This window comes from Condylostylus longicornis, unplaced genomic scaffold (genome assembly GCF_029603195.1).
Source record: "Condylostylus longicornis isolate FDR11 unplaced genomic scaffold, ASM2960319v2 ptg000004l, whole genome shotgun sequence".
Taxonomy (NCBI): Eukaryota; Metazoa; Arthropoda; class Insecta; order Diptera; family Dolichopodidae; genus Condylostylus; species Condylostylus longicornis.
This window is the reverse complement of record NW_026577973.1, coordinates 18,200,251-18,222,498: the sequence shown is the minus strand read 5'-3', so window position 1 is coordinate 18,222,498 and position 22,248 is coordinate 18,200,251. Positions and strand designations below refer to the sequence as shown.

The following is a 22,248-nucleotide window of genomic DNA, read 5'->3' as shown; positions in this document are numbered from 1 at the left end:
GGCAACAACTAATCTTATACATTTGCCATCAAATAAAATTAAATTTAACTTGAGTTTCCATTCATAATACTCTTAGTTCTAAGTTATAATCTCTACATACTTACATATTTCTATTACTACAATATTTACTCTTATTTTATATCCTTTTTAGTATACCATAAACAATAACAATTTTTGAATGCTTTATTTTAAAACAAATTTTTTAAATGTTCTTGCTGTAATAATTTTTTCGCTTTATATACACACACATATTGTATTGTTTTCAATAAAAATTTATTACAAAATATTTTTAATCCTTTGACAACAATTTCTGATTTAATGTCCATCAGAGAATTTCAGTATCTTTAATATTATGAACAGCAAAACATTAAAAATAACATTTTTAACATTAAAAGAACAACTTCTTAACAGCCATATTCATTTATTTCAATTTTTCTTTAAACATAAAGAGTGCTTAAGAATCAAAAAATAAAAAAATAAATAAAGAAAATTTCTATGAACATGCTAACATAAAAGTCTAGTCTTACAGTATTCAATATTTGATTACTAATAAATATTATCCACATAAAAAGTGAAGAAGAACTTAACTGTAAAAAAATTCACTTGAAGAAAACATGTTTCTTCTTAAAAATATTTTATGTCCTAATATATTTTGTCATCCCCTATCTCTTTTTATGCCCTTAACTCAATAAAATAGGAAAATAAGAAAAACTCCTCATCACATTGTTCTCGACTACTATTTACATTGCCATAAAAAAAAAGGACTTCATTGCTCTCTGGTTTTCTTTTTTTTTTATTGTTATTGTTGTTGTATTGTATTATCGATATGTTTGTCCTCTCTGTCATATATTCTTTATATTCATTATTGTTATTCTTTTTTTCATATCGTTCTCTCAATAATTGTCTTTATAAATGTACTTGAAAGGATAACCGAACTTTTCTATATATAAGAACGGCCTCCCCTCATTTATTATGTCTTTGTCGTGAGAAGTTTTTATTTTAGTTTTGTTTCATTTTCTTGCTTGATTTTTTTTTTTTATTGTTTATTGTTTTGAATAGAGGATTTTTTTTCGATTGAATATTATAACACAGTGGTGGTGATGGTGCAAGAGAAGAAGGTTAATGGTTTAGAATGACTCTGAAGTATATCATTCAAAATTAACGGAATGAGATGTGTGTAAAATGATGCTAGACGAAAACTGCGAGAAGAACGGTAATTTTACATATCGTTATGAATTTAAAGTAAAGTTGTATAACTGTGAACATTATATGCGTGTATGTATATAAACATTTTGTTATAGAGAGTTGGAGAATTTGAAAGGTTAAGGTATCTTTTTTGTTAGATTTATTTCAAAAACAAATAAAAAGAAAAATATGACAGAAGTACAAATACAAAGTGGTTCATTTAAGGGCGCATATTAAAATGAATTAAATTCAAATTGAATTGTCAATAGAAACTATTTGAAAACTATGAGTTCTCTTGCACATGGGCTTCATGTTTTGGTTGTTTTTTTAATTCCATCATTGTGTTATTAATCGTAGTCTCATGTTAATAGAAATTTAATCTAAATTTTACTATGAAGAAGGTAATATTTTTAATAATGGATTAGCGGTTGTTATTCTAATGGGCAGATGGGCTAGGATCTTATATACGAATAAGAACAATTTATAGAGGAAAAAAATTTAAATTTCTCAATGTTCCTATTATTTATTGCTACTTGTTACAGATGTGTTAAGCATTTCAAATTCTAAAAAAGTTTAAAGTCTATAATAACAAATCGTGTTTTCATTCCGTTACACAATTGTAACAGAATATTTCATATACGAATACGAGAGTAGTTTGACATATAATATAAATTTGTGAGAATTTCCCGCGACGGTTGTTAAGAATTTTGACACGTTCAAACTAACTCTCAAGTACAACAACTTTCGTTATTGTAAGTTTATATGACACATAGTTTTCTAAAGGATTCAACGGTAAAATTATCAAAATAAATTTTTCAAATTCAAAATTTTTTTTTATTATGTCAGAGCAGAAATCTGACTGCACTCTGTGCATATATAAAGGTGAAAACAAAAATGTCCTTATTAAATACACAAGCATATATATATATATATATATATATATATATGCATTTAATAGTGCATGTATATTCACAATGTATTAATGTGGCAGTTTTTATTCACCTGGAAAATTATTGTTTGTACTTGTAAGATTTATGTTTAGCTATAAAACTCAAATAAAAATAAAAAATTGAAGATGGAAACTTTATTTACAGACTTGATTCCCTTCACTAATACAAATAATATAGAAAATAAAACAGAATAAAAATGAAAAGAAAAAAGAATTAGAATAGCTTTGTCATTTCACCTAAATATAGTGACAAACATTACAATAATGGAATGCTATGTATCATGAAATTTAAAAGAGGCCTTTAGAAATTTTAGTTTTTTTAATAGCAGGGAAAAAAATTACTTGAAAAAGCAAAAAATTGAAAAAAAATCTTCTATACTTTTAATTTATATTTTAAAATTTAACATATGTGTTTGTATGTTTGTATTTTGTACAAGAAAATTTAGGGGGAATTTTGTTTAGAATTTAAACAAAAGTTATAAATTTAAAGTTTTATACATCCTTGAATTTGTTATTTCAATGAAACATAGTTTGGAAAATCTTTATGCTTTGACTGATTTGAAATTAAAAAGTGTGGTGGGCGTAATATACTTACGATCAAGGGAATTTTATTTATAATATTAAAATAGCATAATTGGCAGAAATCAAAGATTAATTACTGTTCTAATAATTTTCAGTACAACACAGAATTGTTCTGTAATAATAAAAGACTCTCTTATATAAGAGAAATAGAATATTAAATTGTTCCATACGCACATAGTTTTGAACTCCTAAGAAAATATTTTAGACATAAGTGTTTATCGAATAGAATGTAAGTAAAAATATGAGTTCATAAAAAAATTTAATTTTAATCAATGTGAAATTGTTTAGGTTTTTCTATATCGAAATTGTATCTAGGAAAAACTCGTCAAATTGCACTAGAATGTTAGCTAAATTTGTAAGAAAAACATTAATTCACAGGAAATTTTACATTTTTTGTTTAATATATTAAATATTGTCTCACTCGTTTCAAAAAAAAAAATGTGACAGAAAAACGTTATTCGAATCTGATAATTTCACCTTTTAAATGAAGTCGTGCCTCTAGCTATATCTCTCTGTCTGTCCTTTTGCCCGTTCGTCCTTCCCAACGATAATTGAAGAACAAATTGATTTTAGATCACGGAATTTTCATAAGTCTTTTGTAGTAAATGTCAGCCCCTATTTAAACTGGATGTGATCGATGTGGCAGTTGTTCGGCCATATCTCAAAAACTAATAAAGCTGTTGCAGTGTAATTTGCAGAGACATTTATATACTTTTTGGGCGATTATTTTTGACAAAAATCATGTGTAATGAACGATTGAAATTATAGAATTACTATTTCGTTTAAACAAATATATTATGCAGCTACTATATATTTGACAAAAGTTACTAAAATTTCAAACAGTAAAACTTCAAAAGTTCTTATATGAATTTTGACTACAGAGAGTTTACTTTGAAATTTGATTTTCGCATTTGGAGAAATAGAAAGGCAGTACCATACAAAATGATTGCCTTACAAATTTTCCGAATACAAAAATCGTTTGACGAAAATCGAATTACGTAGTAAGGCTCCACTTCAAAATTGAATTTAAAGATAAAAATAATTAATGGTAATATCACACAATTCTTATAATCAAAGATTCACACGAGTATCAAAGAGTTGGCACGGTCAATTCTACCTATTCTCATTTTGTTTTGTTGTTAATTTTAAATACTGAATGTTATTAAATACAAAATTAAATTAAATGCATGCACGTATGTGTCTCAAGAAATCAGAACAGTGCTAAAATATTCAAACTTATAGGAAAAGTTATATTTTTTACAGATTTCAAGTTCATATTTTACAAAATATATTCTAAACAACCACAGTTTCTTAACCATTTCTGAATTAACACTCGGTCATAACAATTCGTTTGTTGTTATTTAAACAATCACTAAGTCGTTACAAATCATTTAGTGCTTTTTATACCCGCACGAACGTATGTTCGAAGGGTATACTAACTTTGCCTTACCGTTTGAAAGGCTAAGAAATAACAGTCTTATATATAGGCTCAAGTGTATGTTTTTGGTCAACGTCGAATTCTGAGTTGATTTAGCTTTGTCTGTCCGTCCGTCCGTCCCAACGATAGCTCAAAAACTAATTGAGCTTAGTTCACCAAATTTTCACAAACGATTTATTGTAGTAAGTGCCAGAACCCTATTTAAATTGAACATGATCGGGGTACCAGTTCGGGTAGCTGCCATACAACTTCAAAATTTATTTGACTATATTTCAAAAACCATAAAAGCTATGTTATTGAAATTTCACACAAGCGAATATATCGATAGGTCCAATGTGTTTGATAAAAGTCGTTGAAATTTCGTGGCTCCTCCTGGTAGCTCCCATACAACCTCAGCAGTAGTTTGGCCATATCTTATATAACATTGAAAACACAGTACTGAAATTTTACATACATTAATATGGGAATATGACAACTTAAAGTCATAGACAATCCCATAATCAGCTATGATATATTTATTCGCACATAGGATAACAAATTCGTACGGGTATCATAGAGTTGACAAGGTCAACTCTATTTTTTCTCGTTTTTTTTGGCTTTCGAAATTTTGAAAACTCAAATTCTAAACTTAAACTTTTTTTATATAAAGTGAAAAAAATTTAGAGAACTCGAACTGTCTTAATTTTGCAATTTTTCAGTAAAAGCACAAATAAATAAAGATAGAACGAAATAAAAAAGTAAATATGTTGGTAAAATCTTAACATCTTTTTATGTCCCGCTACAATATTTATGAGGTACACATATTCGCATATACATATACAAAGTATGTTGATCTATAAGCATTTTTTAAATGTTATCCCTTGTGAAAACATAGAGAACAAAATAAGTTAAATAAAGAAAAAAAAAATGTAAGAAAAAATTAAAACAAAAAAGGAAAAATCCTTCTTAAATCATTTTTTTCCATTCTTTCATCGGCATTATTTTCTTTCGTTCGTCTTCTTATTTTTTCTCTTTTTTTTCTTTAAGGACCCTAATTTTCTTGATTCTTGTAGTATATGTGAAGAAGCTCTTCTTCGTTACAACATTATTATTGTTATGTTTGTGCATGTGTGAAAGTGTTTGTAGAAAGGATATGAAATCTAATATAATATGTGTTTGGCCTCAGATTATTAGATTGAAATCAGAATATGACTGATGATATTTGTACTACGAATTGTAGAAAGGATATGTGAAAATTGCTATCTATAAATAGAAATTCCTAAATGTATATACAGTAGTCTTTATTATTTCTGAAACAAAAATCTGAATGATGTAAAAAAAATATTTTAAATTCTACATCACGATTTCATATCCAACTTAACTTTATTAATCGAAGAAATATTTCTGTTTCGGAATTTCTTGGAATTTTCTGGACCTTATTAGACATTTCTGATTATATGAAAACATGATACGATTTAAAAAAAAAATTGATTCCATGCTTTCTTCAGCTGCAAAATATTCGGTAAAAAATTTAGTGTGAAAATAGTTGAGTAGATGCATTTATGATATTTATCTAATCATGTTTAATGAATTAAGTAATATCGTTTTTGTTTAAAAATTCAATTCTATTACAGGTTCAGGTTCTAGATTTTAAACACGTTTCCTGTCCCAATGCAAAAATGCAAAATTGACCGACAAGTCCAACAGGGTTTTTTGAATATTTTGTTTTTTTGTAGTCATAGGGTAGCTTTAGTAATAATAATAATTTAAAAAAGAACTGATGTAGGATATTTCTACCTGAAACACATATGGTCCATATATAATAATTTGTGATTTCTGCGTAAAATTAATTTATTATTGTACAAGCACGTCCAGTGCAGAAACTACAGTTCCGTTACGCTCAGTCGAATAATTTGCTTCAGAAGTTTCATATACCCCCTGACGCACATATGGCTCAGGAACGTGCTTATCGAGCGCACGTTTCCTGAACCATATGTGGCTCAGCGGACAGGGAACGTGTTAAATTTTATAGATTTAATTTTAGGTCATTCACTTTGCATTGTATTTGCCCTCTGTAGAAAAGTAATTGCAGAAAATTTTTGAAATATGAATTTGAATAACTTTGATAATAATTACAATAAAAACTTTTATTAGAACTGGTTTTCAAAATCATTGGAACAAACCTTCAGCTGGACAAGTAAAAAATTTAGGTTTGATTCAAATTTAAAATATGATTACAATTTCTATTCTCACACATACTTAACGGATTTTATACAGCAATGTTTATAAGAATGTAATTTTAATTTTATTCGAATACCTTATTAGTCAATTTAAATTTTACCAAATTAGATATTACAAAATTTTATGCAATCATCCATTAATTTTAGCTCGATCCTGTACTCTTTATTCAAATAATATTTAAATAATAATTGTAAATGAATTATAACCGCATATAAAATTCGAAATTGAAAAATAAAAAAAAAAAAAAAAATGTAGTTAACATCGTTTCGTCATTTACTATACCGTAATTCTGTTGTCTAAAATAATGTACATTATTAAAACAATTTTCAAGGGAAATCACGTTAAATATATTATTATATAATCATAACAAGAATAAGAAAATTTTCAATATTTTGATTTCTATATCCCATTTGATATTTTTCATTTTGGTTGGTTCTTCAAATCACAAGAGACATTAATAATAATGAGAATGTATATAAAAATTTACTTTCAGAACTGGCAGAAATTCACAAATTCGAAGTTAATTTCTTTTGTTGTAGTTTTTTTTTTTCTGGTCATTTATTATACATAATATGTGTATGTATATGTATAATACGTATTTGTTAAATCGCGTTTACATTAATAATGGAAAATTTTCTAAGAATTTATTCATTTTATAACAACTCGTAATATTCATTTTGTTACAGTTATGTGTTATATGTTTTTAAATATATATGAGACATTTGCAATCTTATGATGCAAAATGAATAGTATATGAGTTTATAAATCAATATACATATATATACAAAATTTAAAATAATGTTGAAAGTTCTTAAATACAACTATTTTAATCTATATTCTTCTACAGGGTACCAAAACCCTATCAAATAATCCAATAAAATTGTACAATTAAATCTTAATGTGGTGGAATTAAACATTGTTATGAGAATAAAATTACATCGTATAATATTTTAGTGAGAGGACGACCACATTATTTAATATTATAGCGCAGTTACATTTCTAATTTATGTACTGTAATGTATAATATAATTTATAGTTATAAATGAATTAAATAGAATATAGTAAGATTATATTATTATATAAAAGCAAGTAAGAAAAAGTAATATAAAAATGACATAAAAAGACACGAAAAAAACAATGAAAATGAAATTTTTGTTCTTAAAGGCATTGTTGTCTTTATCTAGGTACCTATGATACTGTTAATTTTCTGTTAAAAGAAAAAAAAAATCACTTTTCAATGTCCTCTTAAAAAGAAATCCTTATCGACAAGAGGATATCATATATGTACATGTATATATATACATATATATACCTATATATATGCTTATATCCTTAATATATAAGTGGAATTCTTTTTGCAATATATGAATACTTATAATATATTGTACTTCAACTACAATTGTTTTTAGTAGTGTGCATTAAAGACAAGGATTAACACATTTAATTGTAATTAAACAAAGAATTATTTTAATCTATTTTATGTTTTGTCTTTTTCAAGTACATACACAATCCCATTTAAGAATCCAATGATAATAAAAAGATATTTCAAGAGGATATTAAAGTTAATAATGACTCTTAAGATGATATATGTAAAATGTACTTGTGTATATTAAATGACAAAAATATAAAAATAAGATGAACTAATTATTCGAAAATGAATTAAATTATATTCAAAATGTTAAATTAATCCTATTTTCTTACTTTACGTATATACTTTATGTATTATGTGTGTGTGTCTTTTTTTTTTAGGTATTTGTGTTAATTCTTATAATTGCAATAAAATTTAAGGATATGATCTTAATTATATGGGAACAACGTATAGCTATATAATAATCATATGTGTAGGGATTAAAAAAGATATTTTGGTTTGATGAAATGGGGCGATATATAAAATAGGGGAGTGAAATTAGGATTGTGTTTAATTTAAAAGAGGTTATCTCTGATATTATAAAAAAAACATTATTATCTAAATATGTACAATATATATACATTGGTACGCACATATATTATGTTGTTAAGGTAAGGCGTTTATGTATGTTTATTACGTAATAAATTATATAGCATAGGTTTATTTTAAATCGTATTCAAGAAAACTTTTAAAAAAGAAACTTTAAAATGTAATTTTAAATTGTCAATATAAATTGAAAATACCGTGATATGATAAGTTTTAAAATTTAATTCTACTTCTGTCAGCGCAATTTTAAGCAGAAAATTAAAAAAACTGAAGGAATCAGCTCTACTATTAAAAACAGTTGACAGCTCAACGTACATGAGAGTAACTTTTTGAAACTAAATTTTTGAAATAAAATAATTAAAATATTAATTAGCACAGATTCTTCCATCTTCCCTTTGTAGTTATAGCTATTTATTTGTATTTTTAGGTTATGTCAATTTGTAATGTACTCTCAAATATGAGAGTAGATCTTTCAAAGTTTTTTACACGAGAACGATCTGCTTTTTGCGGTTTTGTCACAAAAAACACACTAAATTTTTAGATCTAAGTAAGATCTGCCAACATGAACTTTAATTGATTCTAATTATATGACAAAGAATAATACGCTTTTAATTATTTGAAAAAGTTAATGTTATTCTGTACGCCTATAAACAAATTTATTTATTTGAATTTTAAAACAAAATCGTGGTTTAATTCCAGTATTAGTGTCAAAAACTTATTGTAGTTGCAATAAAGTTTTTCATGTAGAAATTTATATTTTTAACAATAGTTTTTTAGAGTGTGACGAAATGGAACCGAAATTTTATTCAGAAATTTCCCAAATTAAAAAAATACTGTGATGAAAAAGACTATGACTATATTTAATAAAATTCGGTAAAATTATGGGCGAATTAATTGGAGGGTAATTGAATATAGTAAAGATTTCGGGTTTTTATTTCCATGTACTTTCAGCGAAAACGGGTGTAATTGCATCTTAAAACTATTGTATTATATTTACTATACTGCCGCCAGATTTATTGATGTTTTTGAGATACATAATAAGCCCATAAGTTGAATTTTGTATTTTTTATATTGTAGCTTCACAGAAATTAGTTGGCAAAAATTTTATATATTATTTTGTATTATTGCATCATTTTTGTATATTACATAATTTCACAACTCCTTCTTGTATATAAAGTCAATTATATTTTAAATTTTACGTCATTCATTATGGTTCAATAATTTCAAAAATTTTGATAATGAGAACTAGTCTGGCTGGAAATTTATTATCTACTCTAAAAATTAATAAATAACATACAAATCCCAATTTTGATTTGAATATCTTATAGTTTGTGTTGTTGCCATTAAAATTCTTCATATTTTTGACAAATTCAAAATACGCTTTAATTCCGAGAAAACAACATAAATTTAGTATGTATGTATAGATTATTGTGAAAATATTTAAGAATATGAATGTAAATTTGAACTGTAAATATTGATTTAATTTTACCTTAACGTTATAAATAAATATCAATTGACCCAACAATAACGGAGTATTTGACAATTCCAAAAGTAAACTTGAATCATTCTTAAAAAATAAATATGAAAGTAGGAATAAATATTTCTGTGTACAAGTTTAATAAAGAACATAATGCCATTTATTTATATGTATGTAAATAAATATGCATATTATATTTAGATCAATAAGAATTACCATAAAAAAAGACAAAATTTTAATATTTATATTGATAATATCAATTTTCTTATCAATAAATTGTTTGATATCTTGAATGTTATTGGTACGTACATACATATGTGCATAGCGATATTACGAATATTTGTTGTACGAAAAAACATTAAACGAAAACAGAAAATCAAACCTAACAATTGAAATACACATACAAACTTACATAATCAAATCAAAACGATGTCTCTGTAGAAATGTAAGTGTGTAGTTAAAAGCAACAAATATATTTTAATAAAATTTATTTAGCATGATTTTTGCGTTTGTTGATATACCGCATTTATACTTTATCAGTTATCGCAAATTGATTTGTGGCGGATCGTATATCCCTGTTATGTTTTGGAAAGTAATGTACATAAATAGGAATAAGGCAGGTATGTAATACGGTCGGACCCGTATATAAGCAACTCGCATAAAAACGAAACTGTTATATTAAGAAAAAAAAGTGGATTTTATACATTTTTCTAGAAACTTTTTCAGAAACTTTTTATAAACATGTCCCATTTACATTTTTCTTCTTTTTATTGAGGTCAATCAATGAGAAAAAGAGATTAGCGTAAAAATTTTTTAATTTCATCTAAAACTCACTTGTAACTTTATAGATGCCATAAATTATACTTTTATAGCCTCTTTGAAATTTTTGTCATGCTACTTACATGAATTGAAAAGTTGTGTAAATAGCACCACCAAAATTCGTGCTTATTATTGAATTTGTTAAGTTATAAGTAAAACCAATAAAAAAACGATAATCATGTAATTTTCGATATTGTTATAGTCGAGTGCGACTGTACATCTTAACGCGGTATATTACATGTGACTACTTTGTATAAAAATTAGTTTTATTAGATGCTGAAGTAGAAACAGATTGTTGTGGGAGAATATGGGTTTCAATGCTAATAACCTATTTATACAGTTGGTAACAAATTACTTGTCGCTTGTTAATAACAGGAATAAAATAGCTTTTAAAATGCCATGATATGAAACCATATAACCTTATCAGATAGGAAATATGTATATAATTTTTGTGTCAATTCAAAAAGGTTTGCTACAACTGTTAAAAATATAATCATATTATCTTATCAGCAAGAACTTAATAATTCAACACAATGAGAAAATTAAATTAAATAACGTAAAATTTGAAAATCTCAACTTTATAGAAATTTTCTATAAAAAGAAAATTGGAAAATTAGGTTTACTAATAACATAAGAGACAAAAAGAAAATCGCGCAAAACCTTATTTTATTCACAATATTTATAGCATAATAATAATAAAACAAAAAAAAAAAAACAAAATTTGCAATAAAGAAAAAAAATCACGTATAAACCGTAATTTATTGGTGTGTATTTGTTGTCATAACAAACAAAATCCATAGATAGATGCTAAGAAAGAACAAAAAATTGAGAAAAAAAAATTCAATTCTTACTTACATATATAACAAATGATAATAAAGAACATTTGATCTTTTTATTTCACCTATGCGGAAGGGGGAAAGTCATATTTAAATTGATTCTAAGAAACAGATTGCCCATAAACTACACTGGGAAAAAATCTTTTACAATATAATTTTTATAACATAAATGAGATAGAATTGAAAATTTTTCAAATTATTTAAAATAACGCCGAAGAACGAAATTTGAGCGTTTATTTAACAATTGGTCTAAAATTTTGGTAGACTAATCAGAGGCCGAACAAATACGATTGGCCGACCGTATTATGTGTATACAATAGGTAGGATATGTGATGGCAACAAATTTTGCATATCGAGTTTTCAGTGGGAATGCCTTTCTCCATGGTAGGGAAGTGTAAATAAACTATTTTTAGCAACCTGTCGGTCTGTGTGCATGCGTGTATCTCAAGTTCGGCTGAACCGATTTTGATGAAATTTTATATGTAAGTTTATTTCGACCATGGCACGGATTGATCAACTTTTGGGATATATCAGGTCTCAGGAACTGCACTTTTTAGTGGCCCTGTTTTACATTTTTGACCATTTAGAAGAAAATATTCAAGTGATTTACTTGAAATTTCATATATAAGCTTCAGTCGACCGTCTCGTGAAACTTTTGAAAGAAATCAGGCATCAGCAACTGGACGTTTACTACGGGACAAATATACATTTTTGCGTATATAAAGAGATTTGTTAGAATTCCAGCTATGAAGTTGATGCAGTTATTTCCATGGCATCATAAAGAAACTAATATCCGAACTACCAATCAAAATTATTAATTTTTAACAAACATAAATTGAAAATTCGGTCCATGAGAAATTAATTTCATATTTTAAACCTGTCAATGTAGCCATTGGACAGTGCTATGAGCGCTTCTAAAATATCTTCTTTTTAGTTATGTCAAATCTTTACAATTTCGGCTTTCGGAAAAACATTATTGAACGTCAATATTAAGCGAGGTGTACGAAAAAATTACTCAAAATTACACTCTATTAATGCCCAAGCTGTAACTTTTCTGTGTCATTTTTTAAAATTAGATAAACTGTTTAAAAAATCATTCGGGTCAAATGTATTTTATTAGCCCATATTCCCGTTTTCCGTAATATTAAGAAATTTGTATAAATATTTTGCATTTGCAACATTGAAATATTCAAAATTGAATGCAATAAGTTAGATATTAGCAACGTAATATTATCCGTAGTGTTTTATTATATTATAGAAATCAGTCATGCTAAATAGTGTTTTATATAAAAAAATTGTATAATACTGAAAAAATCATTTGTCATATTTCTTCTTCTTCACATATTACAAATAAAAATTGATATAGGTAGTACAAAATTTTAAAGAGATTTTTATTTTTTATATGGGTACCAATTTTTTCTCTTCATATTATACATATTCTTATATCTATGAATGCATTAATTGGTACCCTCGACTTGAATTGAAAGAGAAAGTATTTAAATTTTGCAAACTATATAAAAATTTTTACTAAAAGTTTATTCCCTCTTAAAATTGGAACCATGAAATAATTCCTTCTAAACACTTATTTCTCATTTCAAGAGAACTAACAAGCTTTCAATTAATATTCTAAGAAAAATGTGGTTGATTTAAAGTAATCCGATTTCCCTGAAATATTCTAGATTTAATTTCATTGGCATACAGGGAACTCACATATTAAATTTCAAGAACATTTCGTTTATCAAATTCTTATCTCATTCGAAAAGTATTTATTTGAGTTTCACTTAAAACGCAGGAACGCTTTCTGTTGAGAACTCGCCTTGTGGAATTTGGTGCCATCAAATAACCTCAGTTATGCAATGCGATCAATTATGCAGATATGATTGGTACCTGATGAGAGTATTATACTATTATCAATACTGAGAGTTCTTGTTGTTTATTTTTGCCTTCTGTGTTGAGATTCTTATTGCGTTCGAACTTCTGTTAGAGTTTATAATGCTACAACTGCCGCTATAAGTTTTTTCCGTCCTCTGTAGCAGGCCTGTTTTATAGACATATTTAATTTCATTAATTTTATTTATCACCGTTGTTATATACACGTACATAATATATCGCTGTGTAACGAACTTGATTTTCAATTTTTATCTTGCCACGGTAATATACATACGATGCATACATATACGAACATATTTTTTTATCGCACATAAATCTTATATTTTTAAATAAAATATAAACATTTACTTTGTCAAAATCTTTAAAAATTTCGCTTCTTTACATATACGTACATATTATGTTAATTTACGTAAGTACATAATGTATGTTTATTTGTAGAAAAATTTTACATACAAAAGGAAGTGAACATAGTATGATGAATATATTTCGTACTAGATATCAAATTTTTGAACTACGTATGTAGGTACGGTGTTTGCTTAGAATCATAAGAATTTATTATTATTTTTGCATACACATTGTTACTCACATATTACAGATACCTATTTAATGTGGATTTCAATATAAAATAATTTTGTTCAAATGAATTACAGGGGTAAAATCAGGTTAAGTGTGGTAGCGCTATTCAGTTATATTTTTTTTTTTTTCAAATGTTATGCATAATTTAGATCAGTAAATCATAGTTATTTTAGGATATATTTTATTTAAACATCATCCCCTTCGTATGAGGTTAGTCGTCATCAAGAGTGTTATACTTACATAATATTTGTGTAACGAACAATGGTATACACACAGTATACATACGTATATTTTATAATGGTCTAGTTATTAGTTATAGTTATAATATTTAATATTCTATACATTCATATTATATTTGATATGACGATATTTTTATTCGATACGAGAAATCACACCCTGTGTTAAGTGACCATCACAGCATTGTTTTTAATTAATGAGGACAAAAAACTGAACAAGACATAAATATTTTTATACCGAAATCCATGACGCTGGCCATGCCGATATTCTAATAAAAATTTTATAAAAATTAAATTCACAAATCTCTTCATAAAGGTTTTGAAATTCAAAGATTCTGAACACTTAATACCCATTCAAAATTCAGAATTCAAGATTCGATTTGATGCAATTCACTGATTAGAAATCAACTAAAAATTATTGTTAACTATTATCAACTAAAAAATGAAAATGAGTTTACGAGTCACAGCGCAAGTCTTGGCGCGGGGTATTACTAAATGACATAATTGTTAAGTCGTTGTTCAGGGCCATTAGTTACACACTTATTGTGTTACGGATTTATTAGAGTTTTATTAAAGAGTGGAAGTTTAAATATTTTTCGCCATTTTTAGCGTTTTTCCAAACAATTTTGAATTTCTGCAAATGAAGAAAGGTAATTGTTAACACTTCTTCGGCCTTGATACAGCATAATCAAATATTACAATATGCGCGTTAAAATTAACAGTTACCCTGAACCCGATTTTTTCAAACTTCTTATATCGTTTTCATTCTAAAAGGTAACATATAGTAGTCTGAAGTTTTAGTGGACACTAAGTACTAAATACTAAAATTATTTACTAGTAAGTACTAAATACTAAGTAGTAAATAATTTATTTCGTTCGAAAAATTTTTTCGTCTCCATCCCTCAATAGGTTATTTTATTAAATTAAATAGATTTTTTTTTTAAATTTTTTCACTTGGTTTAGGGAAAAGTGCTGCTTTACAAGCTGAATTGATTAATTGGTTTGATCCGAATTTATTTTCACTTCAATTAACATATTATAAGAGTCAAAAGTACAAACAAATTACAACTCATTTCTAATTAACAAATAATTATTCGCCTAATGACTCATGCATTTCTCACTAAAAATAATTTAACTGGTCTTAACGACAGTTTTCGTTGCTTCAAAGAAAATTATTTCGAAATTAATTTCAAGAATGCTATGCAATACTCGCTGAATTTGATCACCTTTTTGAAGTTGAAATATCAACATTGTCACATGTCAAAAAGGAACTATACGATTTATGCACCAATTTGAGCAGTTCATATTTCTATTACATTATATTACATACATTAAGCAAATATTTTGTGAAAGTAAAATTATTGTCATTGAAAAGAATTTAAATTTTATTTTTGAAATCTGAGTTTTATGCTTATATTTTTCATTCTTACATATATATCTACACATATGTATATGTCTTATATGTATGTATAGTATTATGCATGTGCTTCAAATGTAAATTTTTATTATTAAGAAAAAATTTAGCAGATTTTTTCAATATTGCTCCATGCATTCTACTCCCAGTGTCGTGCATACATATATTATTCGCTATAAAAAATGGATAATTCAACGCCATTTGTTCTTTTTGAATAGTACCCATGAGTATAACTTTAAGAAGAACAAATGGCTTTTTAATTTGCCTTCAGAAGAAAAAAAAACAAATAAAAACAAGAACAGATAAAAGGAGATGAGACAAAAAATAAAAACACACAAGACAAGGACAATGAAATTTATGTAATAAAAATTGAATAAATGTTCCTAAAAAAAACACGAGAAATAAGTCATATACTTGCACCCTAAAAGACGTGTTCTTTTTTAAATTATGATAAATTCTATATTTTTATATAAAAAAAATTAAAACTAAGTAGCACCAGTTTGAGTTTCACAAAGGAAAATTCTGTTCTACATGCTAAAGAGATAAAAATCTTTGGCGGTTCACCTATAAGTATTACGAATTTTGGGAACCAAAATACAACAAAGAAAAATAAAAAAATAAAACATGCATTATATTATTACCGCTCCCTTTTTTTATTGAAACAGTCTTAAAAAAAACATTTAGTCAATTTTATGAATCCTATGAGGTGACTGTTTTTAATGGATTATCATGTTCGAGGTATAGAGAATATGGAGGGAGATGCCAATTACTTGAGCATAAAAATATAAACATTATTTTTGTGGATATTCATTATAATATCAAAAATTTATATGAATTTATTTTTCTTACCGGATGTTACTATGTATGTTAGATTTATTTCAAAATAGAAATATGGGTTAAGGTAGTGTCAAACCTATATTGCTACAAAAGATTTCACTAAAAGTTTTCCACTCTTAAAAAATATTTATTCATATCTCAGAACCTAAAAACCTCATAGTGCTCAAATTTTGGATAAACAAGAGCGGTGATAGACACAGTATTCCAGTAGCTGCCATCATACAATTAATGCCAAAAATAATTCAGTCATATCTTAGAAACTATAAAGTTGATAATATTAAAATTTATCATACACGGGTGCGACAAGAGGTCCTGCGTTCCTATAAAATTTGATATTAATTGCATAATTTCTTACCACAGTTATCCATCAGTTAACAAATTCAAAAAATAATTTTGTTGTATCCGAAGACTTTTATATTAATTACAATACTGAAACTTCACATAACAAGGTTAATAACAAATTATTTTTTCAATTTTCACATTACTCTTGAAAAACTTTGGAACGATAAAAACCTCACAAGGTTAACTTACTCTATCTTTTCTTGTTTTCAAATTAAATGAATTTTTCATTAATTGTCAAAATTACTTTTAACAAACAAAATGATGTTATAATTTATTAGTTCCATCTCTTAGGGATATTCTTGAATTACTAATCGTTTTATCATACGCAAATAGGATTTCCGAAGCAAAGTGATAAATTTAAAAAAAAATATTAGGACGCATTTTCCCATTCATTTCGAACTGCCATATAGGACTCTAATCCTAACTCAAAGTATAGTCTTCGTGAAGAGTTTTTTACACTTTTCAACATTTTGGAAGTTAAAGAACTATTAAGTTTACGAAATATATAAATAAAGTAAAAATTTTTTTTAATTTTGCACATATTTTATTGTCTGAACTTAAGTTTTACCTATAAGACAATTTGAAATTTGCTTTAATATTGTTAATTCCATTAAGAACGATTAATGATACCAAAATTGATACTTAATACCTCATTTATTTTTTTTTGTTATTTGCAGTTATTTTGCACTCTTATTCTTCTACAGGTTATGTGTTAGATTATTAATTCCATCAAAAATTTCTGTGTCTAATTCTCGCAGTGTTGGAATATTTGGTCGAGTAAATTGTGTTAGATTAGGCAAAATATAATGCAATTTTATAGCAAATTTCAAAAATTTTGTAGTTCAAAGGGGTTTAGTTAAAAAAAAAGCAATTTTTTTACCATTTAACTTATGCTCTTGATGTGTAAATAAATGAAACCATATTTTTAGTTTTAATATTAAAAATGAGAAGTAATAAATTTACAAAATTCGAATCAGTGGCAATTATTGAATAAAATAGATGTGATACATTTAAGGCACAATGAAAGCTGTATACAAAAATGAAACCTTTAGAATTTTTTTTCAAAGATTATGCCAAAAATGAACTTGGTATAATTTTTTGGAAACTCAATGCAAAACTAAAATCAATTCTGCCAAATTTGGCATTAAAAATGCTAATTCAAACACTGTTCGGCAGCTTCTTAAATCCAATATAAATAGTACTTTTCATATAACGAGGTTCCATCTCAAAATACCCGATTTCAATGACAATTTGTCAACACTTTGATAATATGAAATTCACTTTTAATATTATTTGTTGCTTCAAGGAAATTTATTTTTAATTCATTTAAGAAAAAATGAATTTATTCTATGAAAATTTTTAAATTTATTAACAAAATTACTTATTTTATTTTAATTATGAATTACAAATGTGTTTATTTTAACATTACAAATTAAATTAAAATTGTTTTAAATGAAAAATATTTAATATATTTTTTAACAAGTAAAATAATTTTAAACATTTTCTTATTAAATTATTTTAAAATAAATTAGCACTAGTAATTTAAAATTAAAAATGTGTGTATGTATAGAATAAGAAAAAAAGAAAAATTCTATTATGCAAAACTGTGTCTCGAAATCTAATATGAAATTATTTGATATTTCCATAAATTTTCATTTCCTTTTTTAAAATAAAAACACTCCAATGTAAATTTTTTGTTTTGTGAAATAAAACAAAAGAACAAAATGAATTTATAATTTTCTTTTTTTTGGCTATAGAAAATGTTTTATACTTATTTATTATTAAAAATATTTTAAAATTAACAAAATAGAATAGAGATAGTAAAAAAAAAAAGTAAGCATAAAAATTTTAAAAGTACTAAAATATTATTTGGAAATTCTAATGACCAATGAATATTTTATGAACTCTAAAAACAGAAACAGAAAAAGTAAATTTCCAAAAAATTATTTATTAAAAGAGACTTTTTTTTTGTTTTTTTTTTGAGGTGGGAGGAAGAAATGTATGCTTTTGTGTAAAATTAAAAATATTTTCTGTATGAATTTTATATAACTAGACACGTAGTTAAGATTGCCATATGTTCTAAAAGAAAAATTGTGTTTTTATAAAATTGTAGCTCTTATAGCATCTTAGAACTAGTATTCGGATTTAAATGTGTATGTTTTTCATGCACAAATGATTTGTCAGATAACATTTTAGTAATCGTATTCAGAGAAGTTAGGGGTTCATACCCCGGACAGGATCAATTATATTCGATATTATTACAGCTTAATATACAATACTAATAAAAAAATATTAGTATACAATTTTTATATGTCCATAATACTTGATATTAAATAAAGCTGAGAAAAATATACAATAAATATGAATAACCTTAAAGATTCAATATTTAAGGGAAAAAAAATCTACGTCAGGCTCGGCACTTACCTAGTTAAAATATCTATGACGCAATAAAACTGGGGCATGACCATCTATGATATTATTTACTTGCCCTATGCTCCTTGTAGGAGTGAATAAAGGTTAAAAAAAGCTATAATTTGAATTCATGATTTAGTAATGATTCTACAATGTCCAGATAAATAAAAGGTATTAAAATTGTTTATGGCGGAATATTTATCGGTCGGTTCTGTATCTCGACTTTGGGTGAGATTTTTTTTTGAAATTTTTATATCAATAAAATCATTTTATAAATGACATAAAGTACCATCATTTTGGAGCATATCGAATATTAGGAACTGAACTTTACTAGTAGTCTGATTAAATTTTTTTGCATGTATAATAAAATAATAAACAAACATATTTGAAATATTATATTTTAGTTATATTCTTTGGAATATTGTTGTTTCAAAATATTTATATGATAGCAATATCGAATTATCTTAAACTATCGGCTATCAATCTTTATATTTGACGTAAATTCACATTGTTTCCTCTAAATCTTTCGCGAGAGTAATATCAGTAGAATATTATAAAAATAAAAATCATATACGAAAAATAATTTAGAAAATATTTATACAATACTGTCGGTTATTTGCTGATTCCATTACATTTTCTTCATTGGAATTGTGAAACTAAAGCTATTCTAAAATTGAAATTGGAATCTTCTGATTATTTTTCGCAAGATCAGAGATTTATTTTCAAAATTGGATCTTATTTTTTGCGAAAAAAATGGAAGGAAAAGTAATTGATTCAACAATATTTTTTGAAATTATATACCCATGCTTTAATAAATTTCATCTCAATACCAACTAAGATCTTAGATCAGTCAAATGAAACTCAAACCAATGTTTTATTCTTTTACAAACTGTTTACTTTGGTAATCTATTTATACTTAATATTCTATGAAAATTTATTTAAAAAACTTGTTTAAAACAATAGTTGTAATTTATATAATATGCATACATTATTCTGCATTGTCAAAATATTCTTTTTTTACCAAATAAACAAACATTGTTATAATACAACACACATTTGTGGGTACAAACATAAGAAATACAATATGAACTTTTGTACGTATACTAAAATTATGAATAGTTACATTTATAAATTTTTATGTTTATAATATTATTATACATATAAAATACATACATACACATAAGATACGTAACTGTAGATCATTTAATATTTATATGCATATATTTAATTCATTCAACTCACAAAGGTAAACATAATAATCTTTTTATGATTTTGTATTTTTTTTTTTTTCAAATTATATTTTTATATACACTCGATACAATGTACATACATATATACTTGCAAATTGCATATATAAGCATTAATTTTGTGTTTTTGTTTTTAATTTAGCTGAAATATAAAATAAAATTCCATGGAGTTGAATAGTTGTATACAATTATTTATGTGCATGTTATATGTGTGTATAATATAATATTATGTATACATATAAACGTGTTGATATTTATTTAAATAAAAATATAATAATATAGAAAAGGATTTTTGAAAGGTATTAATTTTTCCTTTGTTATTCTACAACAATTAAAGCCAAGAAAAATTTGATTACGTTAACGTTTATGATGGTCGATGACGAGAGAAGTGCATGAAATCTTAAAACAATTAGAACAATAATAAATGAAAATTTTAGACTTCACAAAAAATTATAACGAAAAATTGCTATTTAACTTTTACTAAATATAAAAAAGCTAATAAAAACGGTGTGGAAAACTTGCTTGGCCTAAAATGAATTCGGAGCTCGAAACTGAAATATTAAACTCAAAACTGAGCAAAATCTTTACTTTTAGGCATCATAAGCACAAAAATAAATTTATAATAGCTTATGTCAAACAGTTTGTTCGGTTTGAACGACATCAAAATTGAATCTTTTTTTAATCATTTTGCAGTCTTATTCTTTATGTTGATTGATCGAATTGCATATTTTTAGGGGCATATTTAATTATTATTCATGTTTACAAAATTTAAGGTATTTTTTATATTTTAAATTTTCATTATAAATGGAAAATAATAGTAATAAGTCCTGGTTTTAATATAAAATAGTTGACATTATCTAAATAACAAATTGCAGAGTAAATTGTAAATTTCAATTTTTATTTTTGCAAAGAAAACCACCAATATAATACTTACAAATAATATTCACCATAACATCGTTTAAAATCTGTTCACATGTCAAATTTTGAATTGTATTAAGAATGACAAAAGTTACAGGTACATGCAACAGAATAATACAATTAACTTGCTGCATAAGGAAACCAAACTGGAACATTACTCAAACAAAAAAAGTGTTTCAAAAGTTCTGAAATACATTTTAGCCTTAACTTGTCAAACCAAATGTAAAACAGGTTGTATCTTTTGGGGTTCAAATTTTTTTTTATATTCAAATTTTTAAACCTATGAATTAAAAATTTTTATTTAATAAAATCCCCTTACAGTCTTCATTTTTTTTTCTTTTATTTTTTTGTTGCTAAATTGTATTTTATCCTTTTATTTTGATACAAAATGCATTTGTGCGTAATATTATGAATACATACATGGTGTGCAGGTTCACTAGTCATGATTGATAGGAAAGCGTTTAAAAAAGTTTGTTCAGTTAAAAAAATTGCATAAAGAGAAATATTTAGTTCCTCTAGTCTATGCCATTTCCTTCTTATACCATTCTTATAACTAGTAAATAATAAAATATTATTATTCAATTAATACATACATAAAATTATTATTATAGGATTTAATAGATATCTTAATATTTAGAACAATAATTAAATAAACCCAATTCAATTCAGTTCTGAAATATACGAAACCTATTAAACAAAGTTTTATGAGTTTCATCATTTCATATTTTCATCATAAGAGTTCATAACTTCGTTTTTTTTGTTTTTGCAAAACGTAAACTATAATATTGGAAATTTTGTAAAATCCGATAATATAGAGACAGATAAATAGTGAAATTGATAAATAATAAAGGTGGGTCAAACCAATGTTTTGTATTGTAGCACTTTTCCCTTCAACAAGTGAAAATTCTGCTTTTAA

The 22,248-nt window shown here is 25.5% G+C and overlaps 1 long non-coding RNA gene across 1 annotated transcript in view; it reads left to right on the top strand.

Moving 5' to 3' along the window:
* The window catches only part of LOC129608302 (uncharacterized), a 184,823-nt gene that overhangs the window by 129,833 nt on the left and 32,742 nt on the right, over positions 1-22,248 (top strand). The window lies entirely within an intron of this gene.